The following is a 17,500-nucleotide window of genomic DNA, read 5'->3' as shown; positions in this document are numbered from 1 at the left end:
TGACCCTTAAGGCTTAATTTCTCCTTAGGTAAGGGGTTTATTTAAGGGTGTTGCACAGAATATCTTAAATTGTTTCTTTAGTTAAGGAAAAACTTTAAGGGATACTGCATTGAAAGGGATTTACCGTCAGGAAAATTCTATTGAGATTGTTCAACAGTGGGGTATACTACGAAGCACGTTATAGGCTATGTAGACATATAGAGGCTTGACAAAGCCTTGACTCTGGGGTATAGTGATACTACGATAGCAGTTATGTGATATATTTGTCAAACAAGGCTTTCAGCTCAGATCTGTGCGCGTTGTCGGTGTTGGGATGACGTTGGCCAATCGTAAAACGTGGAGATGCACAAGACGCCACTTCCATTTGCCTCCATGGGACCTATCTTTCAAAAAATTTTGAACGCCAGTCTGGCGAAAAAGAAATGATTTTCTGGTCCCGGTTGACTTGTGCCTTGAATTACCCATATGATGTGTGTAAATGTCAAAGACAATTTTTCATGTAAAGACATTTGCAGTTTGTTTCGTAACTGTTGAATTACAACATTGTAAACTACAAACCCATCAGTCGCGCTAGTGACGTTAGCTCATTCACAGCCACACTAGATTGTACAAGCATACCAGCAACAGGTCTTAATTGGGCTTTCCTTGCCGATGAAAATACCATGAGTCAGAGGATACATCAGGTAAGTTGTATTCGTCCATAGACTGTACATTAGATACTGTTAAGTGACATAGCAGGCAGCAAGATGCAACCGTTAACTTAACTAGCATAACAGCTAATCTTATCGTTTCATTACGTTGGTGACGTAGCCTACATCGTTTGAGACGAGAGATGTATGGTGCATTCAGGGCACTTCGGAATGACAAGGACCGCCCCCATGGCTACTTTGTTTTTCCGACAGCAAGTGTTCATGTGCTTTGCCGTCGGAATGTGTGACAAACACGGATGCCACACCAAAGGTTAAAACATACACTCACTAATCCTAAACAAACAACTGTATTTGCTTAAAACACGCTTGTGAAATAAAGATATGCAGCTTTCAAGTGACAAAAACGGCAAATTCCCAAGTTCACATTAAAACTGTTGGACATGAAAGGCCACATGGACTACAAAATTAACTACAACGTGGACGACGAGCCCCTAACTGGGCAACTCTGTTAGCAAAATCTAGCCCCAGTTTCCGACCTCTGACTCACACATTACACGGACGGAATGACGCGAATGATGATGTTTTCAACCAAAAAGGTTTTTTCCAGAGCGCGTCAGCGGAGAGCCTCCCCACTCTCTATTGATCCCATTCAAACCGAATTTGGCTGCAGTTCACCAGAGTTCACCTAGATGGCGTATCGCTGGCGTAGTCCAAAATACATGGGGTCCTATGGAGCTACATGGCTACATTTATTGTTTTCACCTATGTAACAACTGATTTTATTTTATTTTTCAGATTTTATTTTATTTTTCGTGAAAATGGATATGGATTATCAATCAAAAAGTGAAATAATCCGAGTCATGTCCTTTCGTTTTTTTTCTTACAGGATGGGTCTTTTGTTGCCCATAACATGCTAGCATTGATGCTATGCTACTATGATCATGCTAATGAATGACGCCATTGACACGCTTTGAAAGGCTTTTAGAACAATTAAGGACTTTAAAAATATAATACTCAACCAAGTGTATCGCCTTTGCCTCCCCTTTCAATACAATATTCAAATTACTTGAAAAAATATATCCCAGAAAAGTGGATTTTGAGGGGTACAGCTCCATAGACCTCCATTAATTTGACTCGCCATGAAATTTCTAGATGCAGTACCACAATCGAAGAGTTCCGAGTGAAGTCAAGTCGTTTTTTTATTGTCAATTTCTTTACATGCACTGGTCATACAAAAGAATTGAAATTTCGTTTCTTACTTTCCCATGCAGACATAGACATGCTTTAAATACAGACATAGACATACTATAGACATAGCCATAGACAATAAACATTAAATTAAAGTGCAAGACTGAAATATAGAACATGTATGTATCAAAATAGAAATATAGGACATATATATAAAAAAATAGAGGTAGTTGTGTTGTATATTTAGGTCTTAACAGTTACATGAAGTTTAAACTTGTGCTTGTGTGACCTGTATATTTTTACATTGATATGCAGTATGCAGTAATTTCAAGTATATCAGGCTTGATGTGAAGCAGCAACACGCTAGGGCCGCGCAGTCACAGTGCAGTTCCACAGGGCGGTGTTGGGGGAGGGGGTTAGGGCAGACAGGATCCTAGTTTCCTAGGTTCCTGGCTGGCTGGTGGGTGTGGGGGCTGTCAGTGATGGGAGAGTGGGTAGAGTGTTCAGCATCCTGATTGCTTGGTGGATGAAGCTACTTGCCAGTCTGGTGGTGCGGGAGCGAGGCCCCTGTACCGGGCTTTCCAGAGGGCAGGAGGCTGAACAGTTTGTGTGCAGGGGTGGGTTGTATCCTTGACAATCATTAGTGCTTTAAGCGGGTGAGGCTGGTGGTGTAAATGTCCTGCAGGGGAGGGGAGTGGTGCTCCAATGATCCTCTTAGCTGTGTTAACAGTGCGCTGGAGGGTCTTCCTGTTCTGATCTGTGCAGCTCCGCCTCCCACACTGTGATGCTGCTGGAAACGATGCCTCGATGGTCCCTCTGTAGAATGTAGTCCGCGACAGGAGGCGGCACTTGCCTCTCTTCAATTTGGCGCAAGAAGTAGAGGCTGCTGGGCTTTCTTCGCCAGTGATGCTGTGTGTTGGTGGTCCAGGAGAGGTCGCCGCTGATGTGCACCCCCAGAAATTTGAAGGTTCTCCCACTGTCTATGGGTTCTCCCCTTATTAGACATTAGGCTTGTTCGACTTCGGCTGAGTCTGACTTGGTCTTGCTTACTACGTAAACGTGATCTTCAGAGGCTAGCCGGGAGTGGAGCCACAACAGAGGGCAGCTCATCCCCGACAGAAAGGCTACAGTCTGCCTGACGGACCTCGTGGGAGATATCATGAATGTTGTTTGCAATAAACACAGCAGAACTTTCATTCTTACTCATTAAAATGAGCATGATGACTGACGAAATAAATTCTTATGATGTAGTTTAAATAAACCACTGTTGTCATACAGTTAACAGGCCTGCATTGTAGCACATAAATTCAATATCAAGTGTGTCCCCTATATGTGTGTCTATCTATTTAGCCAACAGCAGAAAATAACAGAATATCCAAACGTTTTCAGTAGGCTAGCCTACCATTGTTGCAGAAATCACGTATAAGAAGGTATCCCTTAGATTTCTGTATATTTTCGCATATTCCAACATAAGGAAGCAGCATGAGCCTCCCGTCATAATCGTCATGAGGACATTCCTCCCAACCTAACCCGATCACGTCTTTGAACTGAGGTCATGAGGGCGTGTTTCAGCTTTGGCAGCTCGTGGGAAGGCAACTGCAAGATCTGTCTGCAGACGCGAGTATTTTAAGGCCATGTGACATGGTGTCACGGTGGTAAGTCCCTCCCCGGCTGACAGAAGTCGGACAGAATTTCTAACCAGTAAGCATTGCGTCCATCCAAGGGGGCAGGCGAATTCCCGGAAGTAGAAGAATCGACGTAGGCTGGAGGGACCACCTCTCTGCTAACTCCCATAGAAGTCCATTCATTCTAGGATTTTTTTGAAATACCATAACTTCATATAACATATATCCCAGCCGACATTGTAGCTTCTGTGTAATCCACATAAACACTACAAAGGCAAAACAGACTCCACTACCCGTCCGTAACGTTGGTTACCCCGTGGAAGAAGAATGGTTAGCTTGTTGGGTTGAGGGAAGCTAGCTTTGACGTAATCTCTTTCAAGGCTTATAGGGAGATAACCGTATTGTTTGGATAAGAAGCTCAGTCCACCTTACTATGACGGTAACTCGCAGCAAACCCTAGCATACACTTAATCGCATGTTAAAGGTAAAGCATTACACAGAGGCAACCTAATAATAATAAAAAGTAAACCTTTTTTTTTAAAACGGCACTAATCATTACAGAGGTTTTCGATGGATTGACCAGGAGTGGAAAAGTGGAAAGAAGATTAGCTTCAAGGCTATAACTTTTTGTTTTGTTGACTGTTTTGAAGATGATCATGTATGGTAGCTTCAACATTAACACTAACTTGGTGAGGATGATATTAATAATAATACATAAATAAATGTTTAACTTTGATGACTTTGAAGGCTTAAGGAAGTGTGAGAAGAATTTCTGTGTATCTATCATATGAGTTACAAGATTCAGTTCGATGGCTAACGCCACGGTTAAGTGTGAGTCTGCGAAAGTACTGGGGGACCAACTGAAAAATCGCTCTATTTGACTCAGTGCCCTCCCATTGAAAAACGACTCTGTTCGGTCCATTTCTTTTACTGTCTATGCGTCCATCCCAGTATGCATTGTGTTCAACCTAGCATGCATCACATCAAGTCAGATCTGCCGCAAGTCGAACTCGCCTATTGTCTGGTTTTTCCAAAGCCCATGAACGCTTGGGTAGTTCACTGAGCGGATTCGCACAAAACCAACATAACTTTTGAAGTCTATCGAACAACAGTACTTTTTTGAAAAATTATCTTTTAAATTCACACACATCATGTGTGAAATTCGTGGCACAATTCAAACTGGACCAAAAAATAATTATTCTCTCCATTAACTCACGTTCATATTTTTTTGAACGATATGTCCCTTGTAGCGGAAGTAAAACGGAAGTCACTGGGACACTATTACTTCCGCATTCATGAGCGATAGCTTAATCTATTAATCTACACTGCGGTCATTTTTTTGTGTCTAACCTATAACATCAAATAAATCAATTGTCATCAGCTGTTGTGTGGTATGTACGCCCATAGTGGGATATTTGCACCATTACGCTATTAAAAGCACATTTGAGATCCAAAATGTTAGTAGAGGCGGAGCTCCACCTGTCAGATATATGACAGAATCCTACAATGGGAGAGAACGCTTTTAAGACAATTGATTGGTCAATGTCGCTGTAGATTACACGATTTGAGCTATAATTTAGCACATAACCTCCTCCCACCAGGTTTGGTTGACAGCATAAGATACCATGGTGATATAGCCACACTAAAACAGATCCATTTTCGTGTCACAGCATAGCCTGGCTTTGGAGCTAACATACCGCTAACCCACTAATCGAGATTCTAGTACACCCTACAGCTGTAACTAGCTAGCTGGCTAGTAGGTATTGTCGTTAGTTAGCAACCCACCGAACACAGTGAAGTTTAATGATCTTATCAGTAATCTCACTTTATAATAATATAATATTCGCTGAAATTATCCAGGTAGCAAGTAATGCATGTTATAGACATGAACTGAGCAATACTAGCTGGCTAGTTAGAAATTATACTTTCTGTCATCAGTGCACCAAAACGAACATTTTGTTAATGTTTTGCCTAGCTTTAACCAACCAAGCTCATGGCAGGCTAACAAGACATCCACATCAAGTTAACGCTAGCCTACCACTAACGCCATGCAAAAAAAACCAATAACAATAAGGCATGTTTCTGATGGGCCTATTTGACAGAGTAAAGCATATTAGTTAAGAGAGGTTTTATTTTTTTAAATTGTGTAATTTTCAAAAAAGTATACCTTTATTGCAAGTTGCACTACTTTTTCTATTGGTTTTATACAAAGATGCAATTTTGAGATTTTATACAAAGATGTAATTTGTAGATTCTTCATTAGCATCAATATGAGTGGCTCTTGTAAACAGCATAATTTTCTTGGGGCCATGCAAAACTGTATGTTCACTTAAAGTGTGGAGTTATTCTACATCATACAGTAAAATAGACCATCCTGTAGGAAATGCTGTGAAATATCCGATTATGCATGGAAAAAAAATACTATATATACCGCGGAAACTGTAAGAATTTTGAAAAATACTGTGATATACATTTTTGGTCATACCGCCCAGCACTAGTGGTGGTGCAGTTTGCCCTCTCAGCGAGGGGGGAACTGTAGTCTAGGGATGAGATGACACACACACACACACACACACATACAAATGCAGATAAATGTGTTCATATGCACACTGTCACATTGCTTCCTGTCACTGATCTATAACTGTTTATATCAGTTCTGCCTAGTGAAGACATCTCTCTCTCTCTCTCTCTTACACACACACACTCAAGATGCCTCTTGCACATCCCTATCCATCTGGTAACGTGACAGAATATCAATGACCATGCAGGGCCGAGGATCAGTCTCAAGCACTGTCTGCCCACTCTCTCTTAAACAAGGATTACCTGCCCCTGTCCCAGCACACACACACACGCCAAAGAAGAGCTTCATCTTGAATGTCAAACACATATGCACAGCCTGTCTGGTGTTATTAACACACAGGGGATGGCACCTCGGAGGCTCTCAGCAGGATATTGGGTTACACTGCACTAAGCACCACTCCGTATGCATGTGGGCCTGCTCACTGACACACAGTCATACACACATGACATGCATGCACATGCGCACACACACACACACACAAACAAACATGCATGCTCAATACACTCAATACCACTGCTTCAGGTCTCTATCAAAACCCTTACTACCCACCCACTCACACCTTCTAGTAGACACATACGCAGATTTAATATACAGTCTGTGTACAGTCCCCGGATATTATGTGTTTTCTTTGCAATAAGGGCCTGTGTGTGTGTGTGTGTCTGGGTATAGTTAATTAAAGCAGAGCTAAAAGGCTCACATGGGACAGAGAGGGGGTGGGAGTCATCACCCTACCAGCTGGGCACCACTGTTTATTTTTGAGTGTGTGGCTGCCTGCATGTCTGTGTGTGTGCTTGTGTGCGTCACAGACTGAGTGATTGTGTGTGCGTGTGATCATAGACTGAGTAAGAGACTGAAATTGTGTGTGTGTGTGTGTGTGTGTGAGAGCTGTCGGCAGGGGCCCTCTTGTTTGGGTGTGCTCCATAGCGAACGCACAATTAGCTGACCTCCGCGAGAGAGTCAACCCCCCTCCCCCCGCACCAACGAGACACACAGTGGGTGACCTCGCTTGTCTCCATGACAACAGCAGCGGAACGCGTGGTGTAATTACATCGGCCCCGACACTTAAACAGAAAGACGAGCAGTGCGCTGTGCAAACAACAAATAAAAACACATATGGAAACTCACTCTCTTCCTCTCCCCATTATTGCTTTTTCTTCCCCCCGTTGGCCTTTTAAATAAATCCCAGTCAGCGGCCAACTCAAAGCCTGTGCCCGAGCAATTCAGCTGGGGTGCTTGACCAGGACCACTGCCAAGATTCTGGAGCGCACAACTCAAAACTCTCTGCACTACCAGTGACAATCCCAAAAACACACACACAGTTTGCCACACACAAATACGCTCACACAAACATTGCATCTACATAAAGCACATTCGATTGGCATCAATGTCTGCATGAACACACACACACACACAGCCAAGCCTCTGGCTACACTGCCATGTGGGTAAACTCACGAGGACGCCACTGCCAGCATGTGAAACTAGTGGTGCTGTCACAAACACATTGGCCCCGAAGGCTAACAGTGTCAGTAATCCGTGCAGACGTGAGGAGAAGGGCACGAGTGGCTGACAGGCGCATTAAAGTCGGCTTAAAGGACACCCCAGTGCTGCCCTCCCCACACACACACACACTTCACGGCTGCCCTCCACACACACTTCACGGCTGCACGCCACGCTACTTCGGTCCACTCACTACAGTGGAAGTTAGAAGTGAACACTAACATGCTAGGGCTGCGTCTCAAATCGCATACTACTTGTCTTGTGTACTGCGTTTTAATGAATAACTGGCGGCGGTAATTTGTGGGTGTGCTGTGTACTTATGACAGTCTGACAGTGACAAGAGTCTGGCTCAGACGTGGTGCCGATCTGAGAGAGAGAAGATCCCATCATACGAGGCTAAGTTGCTATCTGGCTTAGCAGCGATTTCCTGAGCATCAGCTAATAATTATCCCGACGCTCTTCTCTGGCAGACTGTCAAGGCAGGGGATAAGTGGTATTACTGAGTCTCTGTGTTAAGAGCACCCGCCATTAAAGTGCCTCTGATTGCATGGTCTGTACAGCATTCAAACATACTCTCGCTTCATCACTCTTACATTTTCATCCTCCCATCTGCACTCCCTCTTCCTGCCCTCTCTCTCTCGCAATCTCACAGCTGGGTGTGTCTGCCGAGTGCCCTTGGCATGGCCACACCCTTGACCTGCACACTGGCCGTAAGTAATGCTTCGTCACAATTAGACCTTGTTACCGTACTTATAAATGCTAATTACCAATTAGCACTGGAGCACACAGTGACAGACCAAGGCCCCCCTGTGCGGTCCACCTGCACAACCCCCTCCCCCCTCACAGCCAGCACACGGCATCCTTCTGAATCCCATGATGGTGGTAAGGATTGACCCACCATGCCCCAGGCAATCTGATTAAACACTACAGACCAGCTATAGATTAGAATCAATTAAAGATTATGAAATATGCCTTTGTCCAGGGGACAACAAGACACATCCACAGATCCAATCACACGGACAGTCATCTAAATGTCATTAGGTATCAAATGCAGCACTCATGTGGAACAGTGGCTTGTGACTATGGACTGTGGAACTGGAACTATGTCCAAATGCTTGCTTGTCCAGTTTTTCCATCCATCATCTATTTGGCAAGAAAGAGCAAGAAAATCCACAATCCCCAGTAGCGATAGCATGGCTCTAGCCTGAGAGCTAAGATTCCTACAGCCAGTATGAAATTAATTAACTTAGGTTGTGTGGTGATGAGTTATGGTGAGTGGTAAGTGGATAGCATAGTCTATCTGTAGTGATGGGAGTTCAGTTGATGCACTGTATCATCAAAACAGTACTGAGTGCTAACATGCTTCTAAATTCCTTTTGAGTGCTGTGAGAGAGAGTGTGTGTGTGGGGCAAAAAAGAGAGTGGTGGGGACAGACAGAGAGAGAGATGAAGAAAGAGAGATGGGAAGAGAGAAAGAGGGATGAAGAGAGAGGGAGGGAGAGAGGGTATACTTAATGAGTGTGAAGGCTGGGGCTCTGAAGTGACATACTCCATATGCAGTATGCCCAGTCCACAGAGGCACTCGTGAATCAGCTTTAGTCATCTCTCCCCGCAGCATGACCCCCCCCTCCCCCTCAACTCCCTTTGCGCTCACGCTCACACACACACACACACACACACAGCGAGAGAGCGAGTCCCTCACCACCGTCAGCCAAGCAGGCTTCATTCTCTCTGGGAGGAAAAAAGTAACAGTAACAAAGGGCTCCTCACACACAGCGTCTAACGCAGAATGACAGGTTTATCATGGAAATCTTTTCAATTGGCCCTTCCCCCTCTTCTCTCTGGTCTCTCTCTCTCTCTCTCTCTCTTTTTTACTCATTCCCTCTTTTTTGTTTTGTTTTTAACTCCCCCTCATTTTTTATTTTGCACTAGAAACAGATGGATGCAATTTTCCAATTACAGTGCAGAGGAGATCAGCACAATCACTCGAACCAGAGAACAGGGGCAGAGGGAGCGGTCATCGCCAGATCCCGAGGCTACTCACTCCTGATTGGCCCCTTGCTGTACGTGTCTGGAGACATACCTGATTGGCTGCTAAACTGGCTTGGGGGATTATACTATACTGACTGGTTTCTCACTATTAGTGGTCTGTTTTGGTTGGTACGCATTGGTTGCAGAGTGTCAGTAAATTAGACCGTCTTGACTGAATGTGCTGGTCAAATGGTCAGTGATCTAATTGGCTGACTGGTGCTGTTGGTCATACTGTCCAGAGACTCCTCTGACGGCCTGTCTCAATCTGTAAGAAGTCCAGATGTGATGCAAAAAAGGGGGAAAAATGCTGTCCTGATTGGCTGGTCTCATCAGTCCCTTGGGATTGGAGTGACCTGATTGGTCCATGCCGTCAGAGATGTAGAGTGCAGACCAGATGTGCTTCACCCCTCTGGCTTCTTTCGCATCCAGATGGTCCACTGGCAGCCAGAGCGTGTGAGTGACTCACTGTGTGTGTGTGTGTGTGTGTGTGTGTGTGTGTGTGGCTCGCTCTCTCTCTCGCATGTTGAACATGTCAGTGCATGCCCTTCCCTCTGTTCTCCCCCTGCAACACACACACATTCACACAGTTCCTTCAAAGCCGGCGTGCGAACACCACGGTTTAGGGTCGCCGGCATTCTCCCCCCTTTTATCTGCTGCAGAACAGGCTCTGACAAAGAGGAACATCAGTGGTCAAGATATGCAGCCACTTAACACGTGCCCGTCAAACCTGCATGCACACACACACCACCACACACACACACCACACACAACAAGAGGCCTCGTTGGGATATTTACATGCCTGAAAAGAGACTCAATAAACCACTAACTCATTTTGATGCTGACTCATTTGATGCAGACACAGATTTGTTCCACAACAGGGTCTGAAAGGGGAAGGGCGGGGGGGGTCAGGGGACTGACTACGTGGCTTTGAGCTCCAATGATGTCCGTGAGCAGAAGTCACCCCCACAAAGCCCGAAGGGAACGAGTCCAAAAGCCCTGCGGTGCCAAACTCGTCTCAAGTCTCCTCCCTGGATCAGGGTCGGGGATGATGGGAAAAAGAAATGGCTGTCTGTCAGTGCACATGTGGCGGCCTGCCGAGCTACACACACACTCACACATACATATCTTTTCCAGTTAACACACTTTTAACTCCCCCTTTCCTCCTTTCTTCTTTCCTTCGACAAGGCGCAGCCAGACATAACCTCACTCAACACAGACGCGCTGCACATGCAATGAAATCTCATAAATCACAGACTGCCAAACATTGAGTGAGCGAGAGAGAGAGAGAGAGAGAGAGAATTAAAGAATTTGAGAAGATGGATGAGACATGCTGAAGAAGAGAGAGATGGAAAGACAGCAACAGAGAGAGAGAGAGAAGGAAAGAGAGGGAGGGAAAAAAGAAGGGAGAGTGCGCGACTGGAGAAATAACAATGGCAGGAACCAGTCCAACAGAGGCTGTGCAGTCGTCTCTCTCGTCCTTGTTTCAAGTCCGGAGGATTTACCAGCGAGCAGCAGAGTGCCCCCGGGGTCCACTGCACCGGGAGAGAGGGCCTCCTAGACAGACGCCCAATTCTGATGATCCGAGCGCTATCCTACGAGCATCCCCCCTTCCCCCGTGCCCTGCCCCAGGTGAGAGCAGCCTAATTAACTCATTTATTTGCAAACGTATTCTAATTTATTCCTCCCTCTCGTGGCTAAAAACACACCGACACTACAGACACCACAGCACATGCATCTCCAATACAAAGTGAACTAAGCAAGGAGACAGACAGACAGACAAACTGGGCAGACAGATGTACAGGCACAGATAGAGACATTGATAAGAGAGACTAATATCATAAAGAGAAAGATTAGGATCAGAATTGTGGAGGGTTAAGTGACCAAAAAGGCTACTGAGCCAAGAAATGCAAAGAGAAACACATGGACCAACGCAGGCAAGATGGACGGAACTACTTTAGATCTGGATCCATGATCCTAGACCATAGACCCCCCCACCACCTCCAACCCCCACCTGGTTCCCTTCAGCCGGAGCGAGGGGGGGCAGCACTTCAGCCAGGCTTGTCAGATCACAAGCGTGTGGGATGCCCTGGAAACAAGGGCCTTTGAAGCGAAAACAAGAGAGGAGCGATGTGATCTGGGCCCGCCGATACCGAGAAACACTTGTCAATCTTTCACTGCACAAGGCAGCGCAGACATGGTGAGAGGTAGGTAGGGGGAGAGAGGGGGGGGTAGCGAGAGAGAGAGAAGGGGTGGAAGACAGAAGACAAAGAGACAGTCATCTGTCTGATGGAGTGACGAGATGGGATAAGAGGAAGATAGAGCACTGTGAGGAGGTTGTGTGTGTGTGTAAGATAGTCAGTGTGTGTGTGTGTGTGTACACGTGTCAGGGGGTTGTAGTTGACAAATAGAGGGAGATGCACCCGCATAGCCAATGGCTTCCACAGATCCTTCTTAAGGCTCAAGGCTCAGCAACATGCATTCCAATTTCAAAATCTGTCCGCCAGCCAAAAAGGTCAGGGTGTTTTATTCCCCCTCCTCTTCTTCTAGTCCAACAAAGCAGGCCTGTCCATTGTCTAGGAGCGTCCACACTGGCCAGCACCAATCTGAGCACATCCAAGCCTTTGAGCACAGGCAACATGATCTAGGTGTGGCCGTAAGCCTGGGCTGTGCTCTGGGCTCCAGTAACACACTTTCAAGAGAGAGGGAGATGGTGTGTGTGTGTGTGGGTGTATGACCTTTAGGCACTCTCCTTGAGATAGCTGGGACTCATTCTTGAACAATCAGTATGTGTGTTGGTGTGATCGGGAGTTGTTAAAGAGTGTTGGATGTGTCGCCTTGGGCTCAGGTTCAGAAATCCCTTAAGCCTTCAGAGGGAGAGTGTGTGTGTGTGTGTGAGAGAGAGAGATGGGGAGGGGCGATGCATTTGAGAGACCCAATGTCACGAGGAATAGCCGTTATGTGGCAAGCACTAGGGAGGTGTGTGTGTGTGTAAAAGGAGGGTTTGCTGTGTGTTGTGCAGCTGTGTCTTAAGGGCTTTCTCACACGCATAATACTGAAGTGCCACACGTACACACACACATACACATACACAGTGCATGAGGGCTGTATGAGAGATATGAGAGAGAGCGAGAGGAAAGGATCTCACTAACATAACTAAGTTTCTCAAAAACCTTGGACACCTTAACCTGTTGAATGAAACACACACACACACACACACACTTTACTTGTAGTGCCTTGACAGGCCTGAAACAGGGAAGCTTTACAGTTTCTAGGACAAAGTGACAAAGTTACTCATGTAGGCCATGCTGCATGTCTTCATATCCTTATTTGATCTTTTCGAGCCTTGAGTGCACTAAAGCTGTGGATACTCTATATAAGTGCTTCCTGGGATTTCAACCTGCAATGACCTGACCATGTGGAAATAGAGGAGAACGTTCCTTAACTCCACATTCAGTTAATGTTTCTGGTCCTGAATGAAAACACACACACACACACACACACACACACTTTTCCATCAGAGAAGCCCAGAAAAGGCACAAGTACATTTATGGGTTGACGAAGGGGGAGAGGGGAAAAAATGAAAACGAGAGGGGAGGGGGCATGAGAGATTAAGAGAAGGGAAATAGAAGGTGAGAGCTCTAAAAAGGAATGAGAACGAGAGACCAATAGAGAGAGTGGGAAGGAGAGAGGGAAAGGGAGAGAGAGAATGAGAGAAAGAGAATGGGAATGCGCAAGAGAGAGAGAGAGTGAGTCGACTCGCACGCAACCACAAAAGGCTCCAGTCAAAGTGACTGTGAGCTCGGGCACAGTAATCAGCTGCAGTTAAGACAGCGGCCCCTCCATCAGTTAGCTACCTGTCAGTTAGGGACTGCCAATTAAAGGGAGTGCCAAGCAGAGCTGATTGAAGTACTCATTAAAACCCACCAACAAGGGCTGAGAGAGAAGGGAGGATACAGAGAGAGTGGGGGGAAAGGATGACGGAACTGGAGTGGCTGAGAGGAAAGGCTTTTAGAAGACGAGTAAGAGTGTGAGAGATAGAGAGATAGAGAGAGAGATGGGAGAAGAACGAGAGAGAGAGACAGAAGAGTATGTATCAAGCTGTTTCTCTCTCTCTGTTCAACTTCTGAGATGAGCCAATTAAAGTGAAGGATATGTAGTGAGAAGGTCTGTCTGTCTGTTTTGTGTGTGTGTGTGTGTGTGTGTGTTAAGGGGAGGGGGCATTAAAGCAATATAGCAATGCCTCAGCCGTTTCCTAGCAACATGTTCAGCGAGCGAATCTCCCAGCAGCACCAGTGGGTTGAGCACAGAGATGCCAGAGGCCGGATCATCACTCACTCATTCCCCACAAATCCAACTGACCTCAAGACTTCGTGGGCATGAGGGAACGCCAACTAAACTAGCGCCCTTATGCAGTGGCTGATTCGGGATAGGCCTTTTCAGAGGCATTTCATCAAGGTCATGTTGCTGAATGGTATTAAGTAATACTGAAAGAGGCGATAGGGAGCAAGGCGACAAGGACACAAGGAGACGAGGACATGACTGTGCAAGTGAAAACACGGCATGGCATTTAAGAAAAAGTAAAGAAATGAAAAGAATCAAATGACTGGGAGAATGGAAGACAGGAAGAGAAGAAAAGAGAGGATAAATAAAGTGGCCTTGAATGCAGCGGTGCAAGGACTCACTGGTGTGTGTGTGTGTGTGTGTGTGTGTTTTGGGGAAAAAAAGGTTGTGACAAGGACACAGTAATAAGCCTTCCTGTGGTGCTGGGAATGGCTGAAGCAGTGGTGCGAAAGCCTGGAGACCTGCTGAGCTTTTGTGTGCATCTCCATAAGCAGACATCCTGTGTGCACACACACACACAAACACACACCACTTATCATGGCGGAGAACAAACAGCACATTGATTGCAAAGTGACTTCACAGCCAAAGAGCCCGCTTGTCATCTGTTGCATGTGTTAAAAGATGAGCGCTCTGAGTGCTGTGTGTGTGTGTGTGTGTGTGTGTGTGTGTGTGCGTGTGCGCACGCACGCACGCATTTATAAAAGTTGAGCAAACACTTTTTCAACTTACACCAGGAGACGTGACTCATCCCAACCCTCTGGCTTGAGATATTCCATTCTTTAGGTGAACAGCAGTAAACGCTTAATGTGTGTGTCAGACAAGGGCTAGACATACAAGTAAGCACTAATTACATGGTACCACTGCATGTGTCCTACCACAGGTGTGCGCGCACACACACACACACACACACACACAGAAAGAGAGAGAGAATTGAGACAGAAACCTATGAGCTCAGTTGTGAAGACGGCGACATACACAAAGCTGGCTGTCAAAACACAGCACCCACACAATGAGCACAAACCTGAGGCCACCTCCCAGGTCCTTGCAGCCATGATGCTCTCCCATGTACCAGCAGTTTTGAGGTGTCAAAACACACTCAGCAACTGGAGGTGACAACACACACAACCTCACAAAGCCAACGAAATATACTCTCGCTCCAGACACAGACACACACATTTACTTAACTTGAAGGGAAGATCTGCCTCTCCAGGGCTCTTTGCAGGCATCCAAGCATGCAAACCACACACCCATATACACAATGTATGTGAGTGCGGTCTCACAGCACGTACAGTCCCACAACTAAAACAATCGTACTCCTGCTCAATCTCCATATCACAACACACACACACGCCACAGTTTAAACCAGATCAAAGAAGCCATGGTGTAGGGAACCAGGGTTGCCCTCATAGGCAGAGAGTCCTCTACATCCTCTCTACATCCATCATAAAGGCCTGTTTGCACCGTTTCATTTGATGCCCCTTTAGAATCACAGCCATGGATAAACTGGTAAACAAGCATTACCTTTAAGCTACAAATAATGTCTTAATATATAAGGCACAGCAAGGCAAAATGTAACACGCTGTGTGCGAAGCGAAGTGGTTGCGGTTCTGGCTCACAGCAGTCGCCTGGACACAGGCCCCCTTTCTCAACAAACAAACTGATTAACTAAACAAAAACAACAGCTCCTTTTTTCTGGCTCATTCCGCCATCAACAAAACGTGGCACGCAGACGCTAGCTTTGAAGTCGCACCAGTACAAAACAAACCAACATGAGCGAAACCACATCCCACTGCTGATGAGGGGAACAACAAAAGAAGATTATGGGGGAAAACAAACGAAAGCAATGAAGAAGAAAGAGAGAAGAGAGGAGGGGAAAATATAAAATCGAGAAGAAAAGGATGACAAGACGACAGGATGAAGAGGACAGGGGCCCCCTGCCTCCCACTGCATCCCTTGTTCTTTGGCGGGGGGTTCCCGTTAGGAGTGCGATGAGCGAAGCTTTCCCATTCAGCCGCGTTCACGGAGATGTGCAACACCACCGAGAACACGGCAGGTTTAAGACACAACTGCTTTCACATCCATTAGAGAGGCAGAGGATGGAGGGAGACCTTCAGATCTCTTCTATTTCATAAAGATAAAGATAAAGAAAGACAGACTAAAAAAAATATAGAGAAATAAAAAGAAACAGATAGAAAAAGAAAGAAGAGAGAGAGAGAAAGAGAGTGTCTCCCTACAGCTTGGCAGAGTGAGTGTGCATTGCCTTCAGCCTCAGTTCAAAGGGACTCAATAAAACATTTACAGCTCAGGAGAAGTGCCATTCTCACACTCGGCTCAGCTTCGACCTTGGGTTAAATGCATTTAATTAGAGCTCGGGATCCGCACAGCCCTCTTCCCTTCTGTGAGAAGCCCTGCGGAAAGCCATCCGTGTGTGTGTGTGTGTGTGTGTGTGTGTGTACTGGCATGTCTCCTCTCCCATCACCAATATTGCTTCAGGAGAATATTTGCTGTGTGAGACAACACTGCAGGATGAGAAAGAAAGACAGGGAGAAAATGAGAGAGAGAGAGAGAAAGAAAGAGAGGGAGAGAGGGCGCAGGCATCAGCTGAATGGCTTTCACACCATACCAAATGGCACATCTGTGATGGTGGGCTTGCAGCGTTACAGATCAAAGGTTTCATTCTGCCTCGCCAATATCACAACCAGCTATTGGAATAAAGCTGAGGAAAATGTGCAATAAAGCTCTCAATGAACCAGCACAAAGGACTATAAAAGTCATGAAAGGCACACAATAAGTGTTGAAATGACAAATACGGAAAACATACAATTCTGCCAAGATGGCGAGCAGCGATCAAAATGGTCTGTTCACTCGTTTAATATCTTCAAAATTCCTATTAAGAAAGCAAGACAGAGTGTTCCACAAGCTGCATATTATTCTTTGTGTGTCGTTTATTATGTACCTATTTCATATGTCGACGAGCTAATCGTTTTTCAAGCCTGCTCTTCAGGATGCCTTTACATGTATGCTTCTCCAGTGAATTGTGGCCTGAAGGACTGTGGGGATCTTATTAGGAAGACCCTGCAATAGACTCCTAGGCTAAAAGAGGATATTGGCATAAAGGATAACATTGTTATCAGTTTAGATTATGAAACCATACCCTGCTGTGTAACAAGTGCTGATAATAACAACAGCAGGCCTCATTTTCCGGTTATTGCATGCTAGCCAGCACACAAGGATTTATAGTAGTGCAACCGAGAGTGGTTGGAAAAAAGGTAGGCTTGCTTATGTATTTAAAAGACACCCTCATTGTTACTCACATTGCTATTCTCATTCACCTCAAGGCTGTGGGAAGTCAGGAGGGATGAACAAAGCTAGAAAAAAAAGAATCTTCCAGGTGAACAACCCTTCATCTGGCGGTCTAATTTATTCCACCCACTCCTCTATAGAACGCACTTAAATAAACTGAATCTATCTGATCTCCTTCCACTCAGGGTATGAAACACTTGAATCCACTTATATTCAATTCAAATACTTTCACTTATATCCATCAATATCTAATTCAACTGCCTCCTCCTTCCAACACACCAGTTG

The 17,500-nt window shown here is 45.5% G+C and overlaps 1 protein-coding gene across 1 annotated transcript in view; it reads right to left on the bottom strand.

The window, feature by feature from the left end:
- The window catches only part of ext1b (exostosin glycosyltransferase 1b), a 72,152-nt gene that overhangs the window by 18,519 nt on the left and 36,133 nt on the right, over nucleotides 1-17,500 (bottom strand). The window lies entirely within an intron of this gene.

The sequence above is a fragment of the Alosa alosa genome, chromosome 20 (genome assembly GCF_017589495.1).
Source record: "Alosa alosa isolate M-15738 ecotype Scorff River chromosome 20, AALO_Geno_1.1, whole genome shotgun sequence".
NCBI lineage: Eukaryota > Metazoa > Chordata > Actinopteri > Clupeiformes > Clupeidae > Alosa > Alosa alosa.
The sequence above is the reverse complement of the archived record's forward strand: the minus strand, read 5'-3'. Positions and strand labels throughout refer to the sequence as shown.